We start from the raw sequence: 16179 nt of genomic DNA on the forward strand, positions 1-16179 counted from the left end.
AATAGTATTTTTTGATGTCAGGAAGGGCAATACCCCCGTCGTACCATCCAAGGGTTAACTTCCGGAGTGTTATGCGCGGTTTCCCGTCCCATAGTAGATCCCTTTGCAGGGCTTCGACATCTTTAAAGAAGACGTGTGAGACTGGGTCAGGGTAGTTCTGAAGGGCATATAAAAAGTGGTGCAATGCATCATTTTGAAAAGCGCTGCCCGCCCAAGGAGAGACGGGGCAGAGCCTTCATGTGCTTGTGTCACGTTTGAGCCGCTGCAAGGGCGGGAGGAGGTTCCGCTCATATCGTATCTTGGCATCTGTGGTGAAGAATACGCCGAGGTATTTGAATCCCTCGGCCGCTATCTGGATTGGGCAGTTCCCGGGCAAGGATGGGGCCTTCCTATGGAGGACATAGAGCAACAACTTGCTCCAGTTAATTTGAAAGCCCGAGTTTCTTCCAAAACTGACAAAGATGTCTAACACCACCCTCGGTGATCGCGGAGGGGAGGCAAGATAGAGAAGGATGTCGTCCGCGTATAATGAGATCCAGTCCTTCCATCCCTCGGTCCATCGAAGTCCCCGGATTGAAGCATCCCTTCGTATCCAGGCTGCGAGTGGTTCAAGGGAAAGTGCGAATAAGAGTGGCGAGAGTGGACATCTGTCTGGTCCCCATTCCCAGTGTGAACACGTCCGAGATTTTGTTGTTGACCGCCACTTGGGCCAGCGGCTCCGCATATAGAAGCTGCACCCACCCTATAAAATTAGGGCCGAAGCCCATCATTTTAAGGACAGCAATTAGGTATGCCCATTCCAAAGTATCGAACGCCATTGTTGCGTCCAATGAGACCACTATCGCGTCTTCCTGGATGCTGGAGCAGCGCCCCAGCACTCCGTTGAGACGCCGCAGATTAAGGGCCGTATGTCGGTGTGGCATAAAGCCCGATTGGTCTGGATGTACCAGCTTGGATATAACCAGCCGAAGTCTATTGGCCATGAGCTTGGCGAGTATCTTGGGTTCTGCATTTAACAGGGAAATCGGTCTGTACGAGGTGCATTCGTCTTTTGGCTTCCCTTCCTTGGGAATAGTGGCCAGCGTAGCTATACGCTGGTCTCTTGGCAGTTTCCCCTTTTTCCTACTATCCTCGTACATACTTTTTAGGTAGGGCGCCACTTTATCTGGCTTAAGCTTGTATAGTTCAATGGGAGGCTACCTATTTCTTGAGTTGGTCCTTAGTTCTTATCGGGTCAAGGAAGTCCTTTTGGACCGGACAGCTCACTTCTGATAGGCGTTTGGATGTCCCCAAGAGTCAAGTTGTAGCTATTTAAATTTTGCGACTCTTCCCCTTTCGCCAGATCTCCTGCCATGAAACCAACTAATCACATTTCCAGAAGTCTCCCCAGGTAGAACAGTTCTCATTCCTGAGGGGAAGACTGTTTATCCTTAAGCCTCTCGGGGGTTCCCGGAGAACACCATAATGGTACTGTTTCTGCATAGTAGTGTATCCCAAGACCTTGCCTAAAATAGACCCACACCCCTAAAGCGGTAGAGTACCTTCAACCTTATGTGTTTGAAGAATTCCCGACTTTGAACAGAAATTTACCAGTACCAATGTACTTCAGCATAGCATTATACAGTTGGCCCATATAAGAGTTTACAGACGATGTCCAGTCCATTAGGTTAAGGGACAGCATCTCTTTGCCAGTTCAAATTAAATGAGTCCATTCCTTCTGTCGGTTTAACCTGGTTTTCATGATGTCCATCTTCAGAATCCATCTTAATTCTTCTTTATTAAGCAATTGTTCCATATTCTCTCCTCTTTCAGGTAATCACAGGACACTGATCACTTGCCACTGGGTTAAGTAGTGCTCTACTAAAGAAGCAGTGGGGACTTACAGCTGAGACAGCTACTGTGTTGACAAATTCATAAACCTTTTTTGTGTGGTTTTCCAATGTAAAGTTTACCACATGGGCATGTTATTGAATACAACACATTAGAAGTGTTGCAGTTGTAAAAACGTTTAAGGGATACCACAAGGTTATATACAAACATTTTGGATTCTACCGAAAAAGGCATACACTACAGCTGCCACATTTGAAATGCTCAATGGCTGGGGTAGGTCCCAATTTTCCACCAGTGTTTTGGATTATTTTTCTGATGTCAAATGCAAAAAGAACGATTGATGGACAGAATGCAGAACAATGTCATACCTTCACCCCAGTACAGAGATCTGGGCCTAAATCCATCGTTTGTTTTCTCCCCATGCCATTCCAGTTTGAACCCAGCCATGTGCAAATCAGTCTGGACCCTGTGCCTGATGGGAACAGTTCAGCCCGAACTGCCGTGCCAGGTCCTCCCTGGACTGGAAACAAGCATCCTAGGACCTCACCCCACATCAGCCCGGATAGCTTGACTCCAGTGGCATGGAGAGTACGGGACCCACTTCTGGGCATATCTTTCCCACTCGTGGTGACAAATGGCATAGGGTCAAGACTGATTTGCATATGGCTAGGTCCAAACTGGGATGGCGTGGTGAGCAAAAGAACGATGATTAAACCCAGATCTTTGTGGCTGATGGTGAATGTTTGCATTGTTCAGCATTCCGTCCATCATTTGTTCCTTCTGCTTTTGTTTCCCTAAGTGGGACGAGTATGTCCAGACGTGGGTCCCGTGCTCACTGCACCACTGGATTCTAGCTAGCCTGGCTGAAAAAGGGTAACATACCCTGAAACCGGTCCCAGGATGCTTGTTTCCGGTCCAGGGAGGACCTGGCCTGGCAGTTCGGACAATTTTGTGAGGCTTTTTAATTGCCGGAGGAAAGGAACGCTGCAGCAGGTGCTTTAAAAACAGAATAAACTTGCAAACACGACACACCCCCAGGAAGCCAGCACCCGGTGCGGTGGCACCAGTCGCATCGACCTAGAGCCGGCCCTGCACCCAGTTGTATCCAAATGAGCACGCCCCTCGTGTATGCTGAATATGTTGGCAATACACCCTGCCTCTCCATCGTTTAATTATTGACTGTGCCTTAGTTAGGTGTGTCTTCTGCAGGAAGGCCACCTGTACCTTTCAACGCTTAATAAATGTCTGTACATTGTATCTTTTACTGGGGAGGCATTAAGTCGCCGCACATTCCATGTTTTGACTTTTATAGACCACATCATGTACAATATGACTGTCCCCGTAGATTTTCTTCCCCAATATGTTCCTCCTCAGGATTTGTAATGTAAACTGTCCTTTCTGTGATATAGTTAACTCTGTTTCACTGTTGCCCTATAGCATCCCCAACAAAACCCTCTCCCAGGGCTGAGAAGCTGAGACCCTATGTCCAAACAAGTAATAGATGTCTTTCTGGTGCAACAAAGGTGAGACCCATCACTGCACTATGCATGTGGTGACCCGTCCCTCTATGCAGAGGGGGTCAGGACCAAGTGCAACCAGAGACAAGCCCTACAATCCTGATAGTCAAGGTACTCTGGAGTGTAGGCCTGCGCAGCCCTGCCCTCTCCCTGTAACACTCGTATATCTGACACCGTCACAGTAACAGGGTGTGCTCCAGCCTCCAAAACTTGAGGTCGTAAGCCAGGCGAGGTTTTGTGATAATGAAATACTTCAGGTATCACCTGCTCCCTGGCCTCCTGCTCCTCTGTTGGGAAGATTTCAGGCCTATCGTCATAATGGTGCCTTTTGAAACTAGCTTGTACCTGCTGTAGTACATTAAGCATCTTGGGCTTTGGCCACCACTTTATACATGTGGGCTTTGTACCTCTTAAGTGACTGATGTATCTTAAAGTAGAGAGATTATTCATGCTCAGTTGGATGCAACATTGAATTCTGTTTTTCAGTTAACCCAGTCACTGCAAAGGAGCCCACCAAAAGCGCCAAGCTGTTCTTCAGTGACCACCGCCCTCAAATGGAAACATTGCATCAGCAGACACCTCAGTCTCTCCTACCCATGTACAGTAAGCTCCCTAAGATGGCTTTGCTATTCAATGTGCCAGTATTTTTTGAGCCACCAGCTTAGTTCTGTCTCTTAGATGTTGTAAATGTACCTATAAAGTATCTTAGAACTTGTATTGACCCATCCAGAAGGAGTTCTAAAATGTAAGGTGCATTTAAGATCAATTTTGATTGTTCTAATTATTTTGTTCTGTTCTCATTTTTGCTGATTTTTATTAAGGACCATAATACCGTATAAATGATGGTTATGTTTGTATTAGTATTGAGGATTTACATGAAGTTATAAACAGTGGCGTAACACAGGCCCCCGCAGCCCCCGCTGTGCAAAGGTGCCAGAGCTCCAGGGGGCCCCTTCATCACAGTACCCTGGCGTGACAGCTCCTGACTGAGTCAGATGGGAGCCCCTCTATGTTGTTTGCAAGGGGGCCCCCTCAAGTTTCGTTATCCTAGTGGTTATGAAACACTAGCAAAGCTATTTATTAAAAAAGGAAGTAGCTTATTTGAAAATAAGAAATGTATTTACCAATTGAAATGTAATCTAAATATAATAAAGTTGTATTTGGAAAATCATTTTTTTTTTATTTCTGTAAACGGTGTGCAGACCCTTTGGACTCCGTGTTACTGCCACCGACTTGTCAGTCTTAAACATATCAAGGTACAGAGGACAGTCCAATTTTTCGGAAGGTAAAGTCTCATACCTTCTTAGCCCAAACGAAATATAAATTATCCTGTGAAGGAGTGGGAGGTAAAGAAGTATAAGAGCTTTTTTGAGGTCTTCCCTTACCAACTGGTGGAGTGGAAGACTTATGAGCAGAACATCAACACTTGGTGCACTCCTTTGTTTTGAGTGCTCTAGCAAAATACCCTGGGTGTAACATTGAAAGTCCATGAATCTTTCCATGATTATGATCCTTTCCATGCATATGATCCTTTCCATGATTATGATAATTCTCCAGTTTATGATAACCATTGATCTTTATAGCACGCAAAGGAATCTATGCTTCCTCTTTCTAACCACCTAATGTGGGTTTGGGCAGGGAATGGTATAGAGCAGCAGATGGTGTTATTGTTCATGAAGTCTCTCTAGTTTCCTACTGGAGTAAGAAACACTGACCAAAAAGGAAGATATCTGCTCCTGGCACCCTGTTGGAACATCTGGGAGCTACAAGAGAAATGTCGCCTGCAAATCAGCCCTGGCCTCTGTGAAATATGTTGGAAACCTTCGGCAACAGCCTTTTTTCGATCATGGATCCTAATTTACTTAGCCTTTTTACCACCTGTGCACGAACCACTGCTTGCCAATTTAGCCTCTTCTGCTAATTTGATTCAGACAATCTTGTGGCGCATCATTCCCTGGCCGAGTTTCCAATTAAGTAAAGGTAATGTCGTTTTTAGGTGTCGCGCCTGGCGATGCAGTGCTCAGCACTGCTCGCGCAGCGAGAGTCCTTTTGTGGAGGGTTCCAAAACAGAGTCTGGAATCACAGGCCCTCGTGCGATTCCTTTTGGTCCACGGTATTGGCGTTTGCGGTCGTCTTTTTCAGAAAGACAGCACGCAATAGGCCAAAGGCGGTCGCGTTGCTCCGCCCATGGCCTATTGGTGTCTGTTACCCGCACGGCCGACATCTGTTTTCAATTATCGTGCCCAGACACGGGTGCGATAATTGAAAACAGATCGCTCGCTGTGGCACGTGCGCGCGCACCACTCGCGGGCTTGTTTTTAGGAGGAGGAGGACTTTCCCTGGTAGATCGTCGCAGAGCTGTATAGGTTGGAAAACGTCTGTGTAACTATCTTTGAAATACTTGTGACAGTTTATTTTTAAAAGACGGTATGGGTGGAATAACTTGCTAGAAAGACTAATTTTTGATAATTCTCCAAGAGAAAACGTACTGTATATTGCAGCCGTGACACATTCACTTGTCGGTTACTCTTCTCCTATTTCCTTCCTCGTTGATCTTTCACATTCCTTTTGCCATCTTTTTCATTTGACTTTGCAAACTTCATCGCCTTTTTTCTTTCCTCCACATTTTCTCTGTCCTCGTCTGTCATGCTTCCCTAAAGTAATTCGCCAGAGAGGGCTGTTTATTGCGCTCCTGACCCGGCGCTTGTGTAATCGGGGTCGAGGTGCCTGTAGGTTGTCAATACACAGACAGGTACTCACACCCACAGCTTTAAGTCTGTGCACGATTCCCGCTGATGTTCATAGCTGTGGCCACGGGTGGTTGTGATGAGCAGGGGTGTGTTGAATGGTGCAAGTCTCAAGCAGGTCTGACATAACTTCGACCTCTATAGTGCTCAGGCACAGAAGCACCAGAAGTCCGTGCAAGAGATGCGAATAGACGGGCCTCCACATTTCTATGGGATAGTAGCTAATTCCACCTGTCTCCCTTTCTGTAATGTTGTCCTTAAACTGCATCTCGTCCTGCCCAGTGAGTGATAAAATGCATAATTACCAAAAAAAGCTTCTTGAAAGAGAACCCCACACGCCAATAAAAAAAGAATATATTTGCTTTAAACCGCATCTCGTCCTGTCTGTTGAGTGATAAAATGTACAATTACCAATAAAAAGGCTTCTTGAAAGAGAAACCCACACTCCAGTAAAACGAGCATTTGCAATGCAATAGGTCTCGCATTATTAAAGTTTGAGCTATTGGCATTGCTAAATAATGCAACATCAATAGCTCAAACTTTAATAATGCGAGACTTATTGCATTGCAAATGCTTGTTTATATTTTCATAGTGTCGGAAGGTCGTTACAATAGTTTTGATTAGGCGCATCTAATAATGTCCTTACGCTGTTATAGAAATTTGTGTTCTAGATCCCCTTAATAGAAATAGCTTCATGAATTGGTCATGGAAAAAAAATAACACATTGGGGGGGGGAGGGGGGAAGTGAAGTTCTTAAATGTATTCCGTTTTTCCAAGCACCAATGCATAGATATATGTGACATCTGAATCCATCAATATGAGCTCACATAGTGAAGAATACAACACCATATGATAATCCCCTAATTCCGAAGTGCAGTTTTGGTCCAATTGGTATTAAGTAATACTTAAGAAGAATGACTTTCAGTGTAGTATAAATTGTGTGAAGTTCAGATACCTGGGCAGCATGGCTCCCATTTGGCTTGGCAGGGTTTCCACCCTGGAGCCAACTTTCATATTACTGCACAATTCAGCTTTCAAAATGGACGTTTTAAATAGATGCACAGCTTGTCATTTTAGTAAAATGTTCCCTTGCTCAGCCTTATGGGACAGGTTTTCTTTATATGTTTTTCAGGGATTCTTCTTCTTATGAAATGGTAGTTAGCAGACTAGGCTAAAGTAAAAGCAGACGTGCCATCAGAGTGTTTCATTGACAAAAATATTCCAATATTGGTTTTAGGAGAACACGAACTGTACTATTCAAGTTCAAGGCTCTTGCACATGCATAACTGCTAGTTCCCAGATGTCCAGGGAGTCCTCTTATCTTGTCCATTATTAGGGAACCAGGAACATAACGTTTAGCCTGAAATGGGTTAAAGGATACGAAAGAGCAGGTATCAAAGTACAGTGATACTCTCAAATACTTGCGGAAACATCCCTGTTAAAATTATGTCAACTTGGTGATTACTCATCAGTTGGCTGGGTAGCATTTAAGATTAAGGAGGCTAAAGCCTTGTAATTGACATTTTAATAATAATTTAAAGAACTCTGTGAAGTGGTAAAAGATGAAAACCTGTTTAACCACTTCTCTTTTAAAGATATCTTCATTAAAATTCTTAAACACTTGACATCTGTTCAATAACAAAAAAAATCTAAATATCTCTCGGCAGTCTTTTCATTTTTTTTATCTTTTAAAACAAACCTATCTACATAAACACCTTGGAAAAGTTATTGCAGGATTGAAAGCACATGAAGTAAAATTTCGTGTTGAGGCCTTTTTATTTTTCTTCTTTTAAAGGAGTTACAAAAGAACGTTTGTGGAACGAAAAATACAGTTTTAAACCTAGGGATTTGGGAATTTCACAGAATGCATCGCAGTGCACCCTAAGTCTATTTTGATCATCCTCTGATGGACCCAGGCAACAGGAATTCAATTTATAATCCTTGTGAGTTCAGCAAATTGATTGCTATTTCATTAGGTGTCAAACACATATTTTTACAGTTCTTGGGAGTGTCATAAGTACAGCAGTAAATGGTATATAAAAGCACGTTATTTATTAAATGCAATGTCCACGAGGGGACATGGTGTCGCAGGTAAGGTCCCCCCCCCTTAGCTAGGGATCGTCATTAATATTCATCAACACTGAATAACATGGCAGGTCCATCCCTTCACAGATGAGGTAGGAGAGCATAACAAACGAGGCAGAAGAAATAAATGAAGAACTAGACTAAGGTGACATAAGAACACTTAAAATAATCGATTCATCTCAATACTGTGGTGCATCTGAACATCTTTATAGTGTAAAACGAGAATTCAGATCTCACTGTGCTGCAACACGATTGTTCTCTGGAGCAGCTCAGTTTCTGATGGATACTTCTTCCAGTGGAGTCCTCGCCTTAGGAATATCCCCCTGGTGCCAGCCAAGATCTGGAAACTTTTACCCAGGAAATATTTTTCCAGCGTTTCCAGGTGGCACCATGCTGCCTCGTCTATGACTCTGCCTTCCCTAGATGTGACAACATTGAACTGTATAAGGCACCACCTGTCACACTGTTGTTAGTTCCTGTGTTTTGCACCTCCTCGATGAGGGCCCGAAGCTTTTTTGGTGCTTCACCAACTAAACTCTTTAGCTTTACAACAGCCAATAGATCAGATGTCTCCTCTTGAGATTTCAGTGCTTCAACCTGTTACTGATTATGTATGAAGATGATGATGTTGGTCCCACATGATCCCTGCATGTGGTGTCTACAGTCCGAACAAAGGAACATGACATGCGACTCCTGTTCCTTAATGCACCCTAAAGCCACCTAAGAAAAGGATGGCAATCTAATTTTGACCCAGCAGGGATACGCCAAAGCGTTCCCTTTGTCGTTCAGTTAAGTCTGCCAACTCGAAACAGCTTCTTAACCAGACCTACTAAGAAAGGAGTAATCCTCTTCTTCCTTTCGGAAATTATCCCGCTTCCAGAAAGTTTTGGGTCTCAATACCGTTGCAGCATGCCTCGTTAATGGAACAGATTCCAACATTAAAAGAATTAAAACAGAATGGCCGACTTAATTTGCTAATTCTGTGTAAATAAAAACTATCCAGCTAGCCATGCAGAATCTTTTCATGGTGGCTCCATTACCTTCTGGGCCACACCCCAAGGGTGAATCTGACCCTGCAAGTTTGACGACTCCACCTCTGAATTCTCCTGGCAAGTGTCATTTTAGGCCATGTACCCTGTGCCGCCAAACAAGTGGGTGCCCTTCAAGGTTTCATTCCAAGTGTGCTCCGTGCCACATACAATGCCGGTACTGACCTTGAAGACATTCTTGGTGCTGCCGTTTACACCCTTGGTAATTAACTAACCTTATTCTAGTTGAAAAAAAGATGGTAAAGGTCGATTTTAATGATGAGTCCAGAGATTTGCCCAGTTAAAAAAAACAAAATAATTCTCTCTAATGCTCTTATCCTAGCTGATGAAGGCTATGGGCTTACAGAGGACCGGGATAACGAAGGCTGATAGCTCCCCTGTTGCACACTGACATGGAAATGTACCATCATTTACCAAATGAAAGTACTTTGAATTCTTCTTCATATGGGGCTAACCCTTAATCCTCTTCGTTCACTTCAGTGGCGTGAAAAACGGCATTCAGATTGGAGTGGCTTTGCCCTCCCTGAGTACCAAATGTAATGTTTTGACATAAATCTTGTTACCTCCTTTGTGGTTTCAGAACTTCTGCTGCCCTTTAACAGATCACTTTTGTTAGCTCATGCTGGCTGTCTAGGAGAAACTGTTCCCTGGTAGCCCATAGACAAATAGCCAAACACATGCCTGCTCTATGTAATCTAGAGTTCGTAGTCCGAACCTTCACAGACAAGTCTATTGCTTTTCGCACATCCCCTCCTGGCCAAGAGTCGAAGAGTAGACTCAATGGGCTAGAAGGTCAATTCCTTTTACAGTTGTGCCCTCCACTGGGCTAATGCTATGTGCCTTTTGTGCTGGTGCCCTCAGTAAATTGTCAAAACTGACAGGCATTAGTCTCCCTGACTGCATGCAGAAAACATTTTCATTTCTGGCCACTGATTGGTTTGATGCTTCCAAATAAATCTTGTGCAACTGTAGTTGTGCATACACTGTGGCTTGGCTATCCTGCTTGGATGCATTCCACCGGCTGTTCTGAAGATGTCCAAGTCAGGCTGAGTAAATGCCCTTTGATGACCGCTTTTCAGTGAGTTGGTTGACTTCTCCTTGGTTAACTTCAAGTTCAGCAAAGCTATAACTCACTTGCTGGGCTTAGCCTCCCTAGTGACATTATTCCAACAACAGTACAAGAAATGGCTTAGCTATTCCAGGGACAATATACAGAAAAGCGACCACCTTTGCAACTGATCCAGATGCCCGAACATGTAACGCTTCTTTTGGGACAGGATGGATCTAGAGGACACCATCAGCCGCATATCCAGTCCTTGCAATCCTCGGTTAGCTCTGCTGCCTCAAAACCTCTCTCTCATCCTCCTCCTCTAATGTCACGAGTGACCTGAGGGGTGGAAGGTCTCACATTTTCTTGCAATTGGGAGACTATTGCAATGAATTGGTGGGTCATCTATCTAGTCCACAAGGGCTACCCTGTTCCCATTCTGTCCTCCCCTCTGGACTGCCCACTTTCCACCAGAGCATACTGCCTGGCACGTGTCTGTTTCGAGGTTGGGGTTTGTGCCCTGCTTAACAATGGGCTGTCCAGGTTGTGCTTCTGGCAAATGGGCAAAGGATCCTCCTCATATAACTCGCTTGTCCCCAAGATGCATGCACATCCAAGACCATCCTGGACATTCACCTCTTGAACCTGCTCATTTGACATGGCAAGTTCAAGATGATGTTCCTCTGCCATGTTCTTCTGAACCTCCATGTGATGCGACCTCCAGGATACCCATTTTCCACTTCTAATCCTGCCTTTCAACAGATGTTCCTTGAAGTTGACCATGAGGTTCCAGCAATATCAGATCACAGTCCTGCCATTTAGCCACCATCTGTTTTCCTAAAAGGGCTGGCAGTTGTGGCAAATTCATAGCGGAGTCGGTGTATTTTGGTACTTAGATGACTGACTCATGAATGTGAGATCTCTGGCACTGGATTAGGAACATCTTCAATACACTATGATCCTCCTTCACGACTTGGGGGTTTTATGGTCAGTGCCCAGAAGTCTCATCTTACACCCGCGCAGAGGCTGACCTTCATAAGGCCTGGATTGGACAAAAACCACATGAGTGTTTCTGCCTTCTCAGAGGATTGCAGTTATTTGGATAATGATTCCAAGGTTTGTGACATTGACACACACCCTGGTTCTTCAAACCTAGCCTGATGGGTCGGTTAGCCTTGGGCATCATGTTTCTGCTGCATGCCAGATGGTGAATTAGAGCCTTCAAGTGGTTCCTGATAAAGTGGTGGCTTCAAAAGCAGGGGAGCTTGGGTGCAGATCTTAGTCCATCCAGATCTGCAGTAGTGGATGTTTTCATCCAGTTCGTCGTTGGGTCGTTCCTTCAGTCCCCTGGAGGTGCAGGCCACCATGGTAGACACCTCCTCATTTACATGACTTGATAGCGTAGTGTCTTTGGTCCATGACAGAGCGGCACCTATACTTAAATGTTCTGGGACCGTGGGCGGTCCATCTTACTATGAAGGCCTTTCTCCCTTACATCTCAGGGAGCAATATTCAAGACATATCCGACAGCACCACCACCAACAGTGTGGTGTGGGGTAGAGGACCCTGTTTTGGGAAGAGATTAGATTATGGGAGAAGAACAAGCAATGTTTTGTTTTTTTCTTCCTAGGAGCTGAACACCTTACAGGCTCCCTCAGTGCGAGAGTGGATGCTGTTTCCTCATCATAGAGACCATGTGTATGAATTTCACCTCAAAATGGTGGACCTGATCGCATCCAGATGCATGGGTCTCTTTGCCACTACCCAGGATAACAGATATCCTCCGTTTTGTCCTGTACTTCCCTATGAATAGTTTCTTCTGGTAGATAAGGAAATGTCATGCATGATTGATCTCGATTGGGCCAGGTTGGGCGAGGATGAGATGGTTCACCCATCTGTTTGCACTGAGCATTTCAACCCTCCCTTACTCTACTACATCTTTCCTTTCTCCTCTCTGGAACTTACTTTCCCTGCTGCCGGCTTAATGCCCACTCCAGACACACCCACTTCGTTGTTTAGGTCTCGCCTGACCCAGCGCATGCGCTGGTCTGGCGAGACTTATTGAGAGGGCTCCAAAAAGTGCTACCAGGCCAGCCTAGAGCTACAGTGCATGTGCGCGGGCGCGCGCGCCGTGCTTTGCCGTGATTACTTTCACTTTCGCAGCCGCACGGCCGCTCTGATGTTTGATCGCGATCTATCGCGATCACTTTCGCGGCAGCACGGCTGCTTGGCATAGCCAATAGGTCTCGCTTTTGGGACCTTATAAGTATTTAGTTATGCAACTGTTGCATGGCTAAACACTTATAAGGTCCCAAAGGCGAGACCTATTGCCTATGCCAATGCTTGTTTCCTTTTAATGTTGAGCTCCTCTCTTCCGTTGTCCTCACTTCATCCTGTGATTGTATATTATACATGCTGTGTATTTTTGCCAACTGTTTTAAGTAAGTATTCACTTTTCAAAATGTGTTTAATATTTGCGTTTTTGTTGTATCTCATTTTTGCAGAGGTCATTTTGGTATGTTAACTTTACTACGAATCACTTTCAAAGACATACATTTACAACACATTTTTGCATCGCATGTTCGTTGATCTACCTCCGACCATGCCTGCTCAAGACCACAACTAAACACACAATCTCATATTTGGACAAAGAGTGTAGTAACCGGTTTAGCAGCCTATATAATAAGAAATACCATAACGGGCCCTGCAGAGCTACCAGCTTACGGAAAACAAAGCTGCGTGTCTGTCTTGCACACTTCATCATCCACCACCATACTGCTAAGCGTTGCGTCCCATAACTCGATAACCCCACCTTGGTGGTCCTCACTCATGAGTCATGACTTGGAAACATTTCCAACATAGGATCAAAACATAGACCAAAGCCTTCTAGCCACATACCTTACATGGTTTAGCCTACTGCCCATGTAGGCAAGCGCCTGCAATACAATACACTGCATGCGTTTACATCGAATGTGTTTCATATAAATACTAATTAATTATTAATTACCTTGAGAAACAGTAAATGGTAGTGTGTAATTGAAATAATGTCAGTACAGTGCTAAGCTATGTGTACAGATGTTCGCAAAATTGAGTGTTTGACTGATGTGACGCTTAAAAATAATTCAGTTAATTAAAAAAAATGTAAAATATGTTAAAGGCTTACGATTAATTACATTTTGATCTAAGCATAAATCTATTCGGAGAATAAAACTATTTTAAACTAAAATTATTTTCAGAATTGCTAAACTCGTTAACTACTTTAGAGAAAAGGTTTCAACGAATTGTTACATTTTAAAGTTAATTTAAATGTAAAAAAAGTCAAAATGAGTATAATTTTGACATTTTCCAAAGCAATCTTGGATTAAGCGTACTGGTCAAGACTGATTTGCATATATCAGGGTCTGAACGGAGGTGGCGAAGTGAGCTAAAGAATGATGATGGATTCAACCCAGATCTGTGAATGGGGTGATCGTCTGTAAAGTTTCAGCGCTCCGTCCATCATCTCCTTGTGTTTGCTTTGTTCGCCCTAAGTTGGCAGGGTATGCCCAGAAGTGGGTCCCTTGCTCACTTTGCCACAGGATGAAAGCTAGCCTGGCTGATGACGGCTGATTAGCCAGAAACTGGTCCCAGGATGCTTGTTTCCGGTTCAGGGAAGACCTGGCTTGGCAGTTCTAGCTGGACTGTTACCATGAGGCACAGGGTCAAGCCTGATTTTCATATAGCTGGGTATGAACTCAGGTGGAGAAGTGAGCTAAAGACTGATGATGGATTCAACCCAGATCTGTGACTGGGGGTGAGTGGCTGAAAAGTTTCAGTGCACCATCCATCTCCTTGTGCTTGCTATGTACACAAGTGAGGCAGTGTTGTAAACATTGACTTAAGTTACCTTGAAATGCGTTGTCAGTTTATAGGTTTTAAAAAATGTGTTGTAAAGAAATGACTGATTCATAAACGCCATCTCCGTAATTGTTATCTGTAAAGCACACTAACACCTCTGAAGTAGAATAAATAAGTATTTATCCTTCCTTCACTTTGACCCCTTTGCAAGATCATTTAACATAGAGGACTTCAGTTTAATAGCTATGCATGTGGTACGCATACGTATGAGCTAAGGGCGAGAGCACAAGCAAAGGCCTGATGGAGCACCATCAAAAAAGCTTTTAGAGATGGGTGGTGGGGGCTATGTTATGTCAGACCAGTGTATTGGAAAGGATGGCGTAGTTACTTCCAGGACTTGTATAAGGGTCCTGCATGCTGGTACTGTCCTAGGAGTGGGATAGAAGCAAGGGCAGCTGCAAGAACAGTGGGATAAATGTCCAGTCAGTTGCACATGACCCAGTACCTTCAGACATTTATCTGGTAGTTAGCGCTTGCTTTAGAGTAGAGGTGATAACATTCACTTCGTATAGTAGATCACTTGTGTCCTGGATGCAGGTTAGGGTGTTTCTCATTAATAGTTTCAGGATGATTTATAACTGTACTGAGATTCTTGCATTCATCAAGGCTTATCCCAAGATGAAGTGTCCTGGGCTATTGTTTTATTATCTTGGACCATTTAGAACCTGTCTGGTGCTGGTTCTCTGGTACCGGACTCCAAATGTGTTCTCTCATGTAATTCTGGAGCTTTTCTGTGATCTTTGTTGTCTTTTGTAATGCTTTTCTCCCACGGGTTTGTATTCTACCATACATTATATTTAGAAAGCTGGCTATGTGCTTCCTTGATTATAGTAGCTGGTGTACCTTATGGCACCTTTTGGGCTCTTGTTTGCTGATATTGATGCTGTTTTCACTGTTTAGTGACCAGATGATATTTTAAGATAATTAGATTTGAAGAATAGAACTACCACATAGTTTGTAGTTGTGGAGAGAAATGGCTGTATAGTTACCACTGTAGTAGCCCCTCTTCCAGTCTATCAAAGTTATTTTAGCACCTTGCTCTAAGCATTTAGGCTTTTCCAGACAAAATGGCAGTTGGTTATTCAAAAGGCTTTTGCAGCTTTACTAGTCATAGTGTTCGACCCCAAAGAGGCTCGGGTGGTCAAGGAGGAAGGTTTATTTGTTCCATCACGAATATAAAAATTAACGCAAGTATACCATTGATCCGAGATCACTCCTCTTAGTGAGTGCAGAAATATTGCTTTGTTTTAGGTCTGAGGGTAGAAACCTCTTTTGCTGTTGCACCAGCCTCATGTAATCAAAAACGTCTTGAACCAATCCTCTTCACATATTGGTCTCTTTAGCTGCAAGCCACATTCTTCTTCCACCCATCACAGCATACACCTAGGACAGTAGGTGAGTCCACTTCACCTATAAGCTATTTAGCACCGTGTCTCTGTATTTTGTTTGATCGTACATGCACAGCTGCCTTAAAAGAAATGCACTTCAGTGCCAGGGTTGGTGAGCTAAAACTTTACTTGGTGAAAGCTTTCTTTCTTTTCATTCCTTACCCTCATCTATCATTCATCTTTGTTTGTTGAGGATTTCAGGTTATAAGGCAATTTTATTTAGAAGAGTAATATCCTTTTTAGGTCTCGCTTAGCGTGGCTGCACACATGCGGAGCTCGCTTGGTGAGATTTATTGTCGATGAGGAGTTTCAGTAGAGGGCTTGAAGCCCTGCCCCTCATTCCCATTGGCCGGCGTCACCGTTTATGCTAAACGGTGGCCTGCCATTGGAAATGAGGGTTTTCTGTAGATGCCCTTTGGCCTGCGAGCCAGACTGGCTCGCCTGCTTTGCGTCTGTCGCAAAGCACTTTCTTATCTTTATGGGGCCATGTGTTTCTAATTAGAAACACATGGCCCCATAAAGACAAGAGATCGATGCTTGTTTTTGTCAGGGCCTTCCCCGCGTCTTCTGTGTGGCTCGGCCCCTCGCTCTCACCCCTTCGGCTGGCTGGTGAGTGGA

General features: G+C 44.2%; 1 protein-coding gene across 27 annotated transcripts in view; it reads left to right on the forward strand.

The window, feature by feature from the left end:
• ZHX1 (zinc fingers and homeoboxes 1) overlaps window positions 1-16179 on the forward strand; it is a 233813-nt gene that overhangs the window by 39833 nt on the left and 177801 nt on the right. For 14 of the 27 annotated variants that reach the window (XM_085605004.1, XM_085605006.1, XM_085604999.1 and 11 more), the window contains exon 3: window positions 3834-3950. The gene's annotated coding sequence lies outside the window, so the exon portion shown is untranslated. The remainder of the gene's footprint in view (window positions 1-3833; window positions 3951-16179) is intronic. The other 13 variants (XM_085605020.1, XM_085605012.1, XM_085605003.1 and 10 more) reach the window with 1 other exon arrangement.

This window comes from Triturus cristatus, chromosome 5_1, assembly GCF_964204655.1.
Source record: "Triturus cristatus chromosome 5_1, aTriCri1.1, whole genome shotgun sequence".
Classification (NCBI taxonomy): domain Eukaryota; kingdom Metazoa; phylum Chordata; class Amphibia; order Caudata; family Salamandridae; genus Triturus; species Triturus cristatus.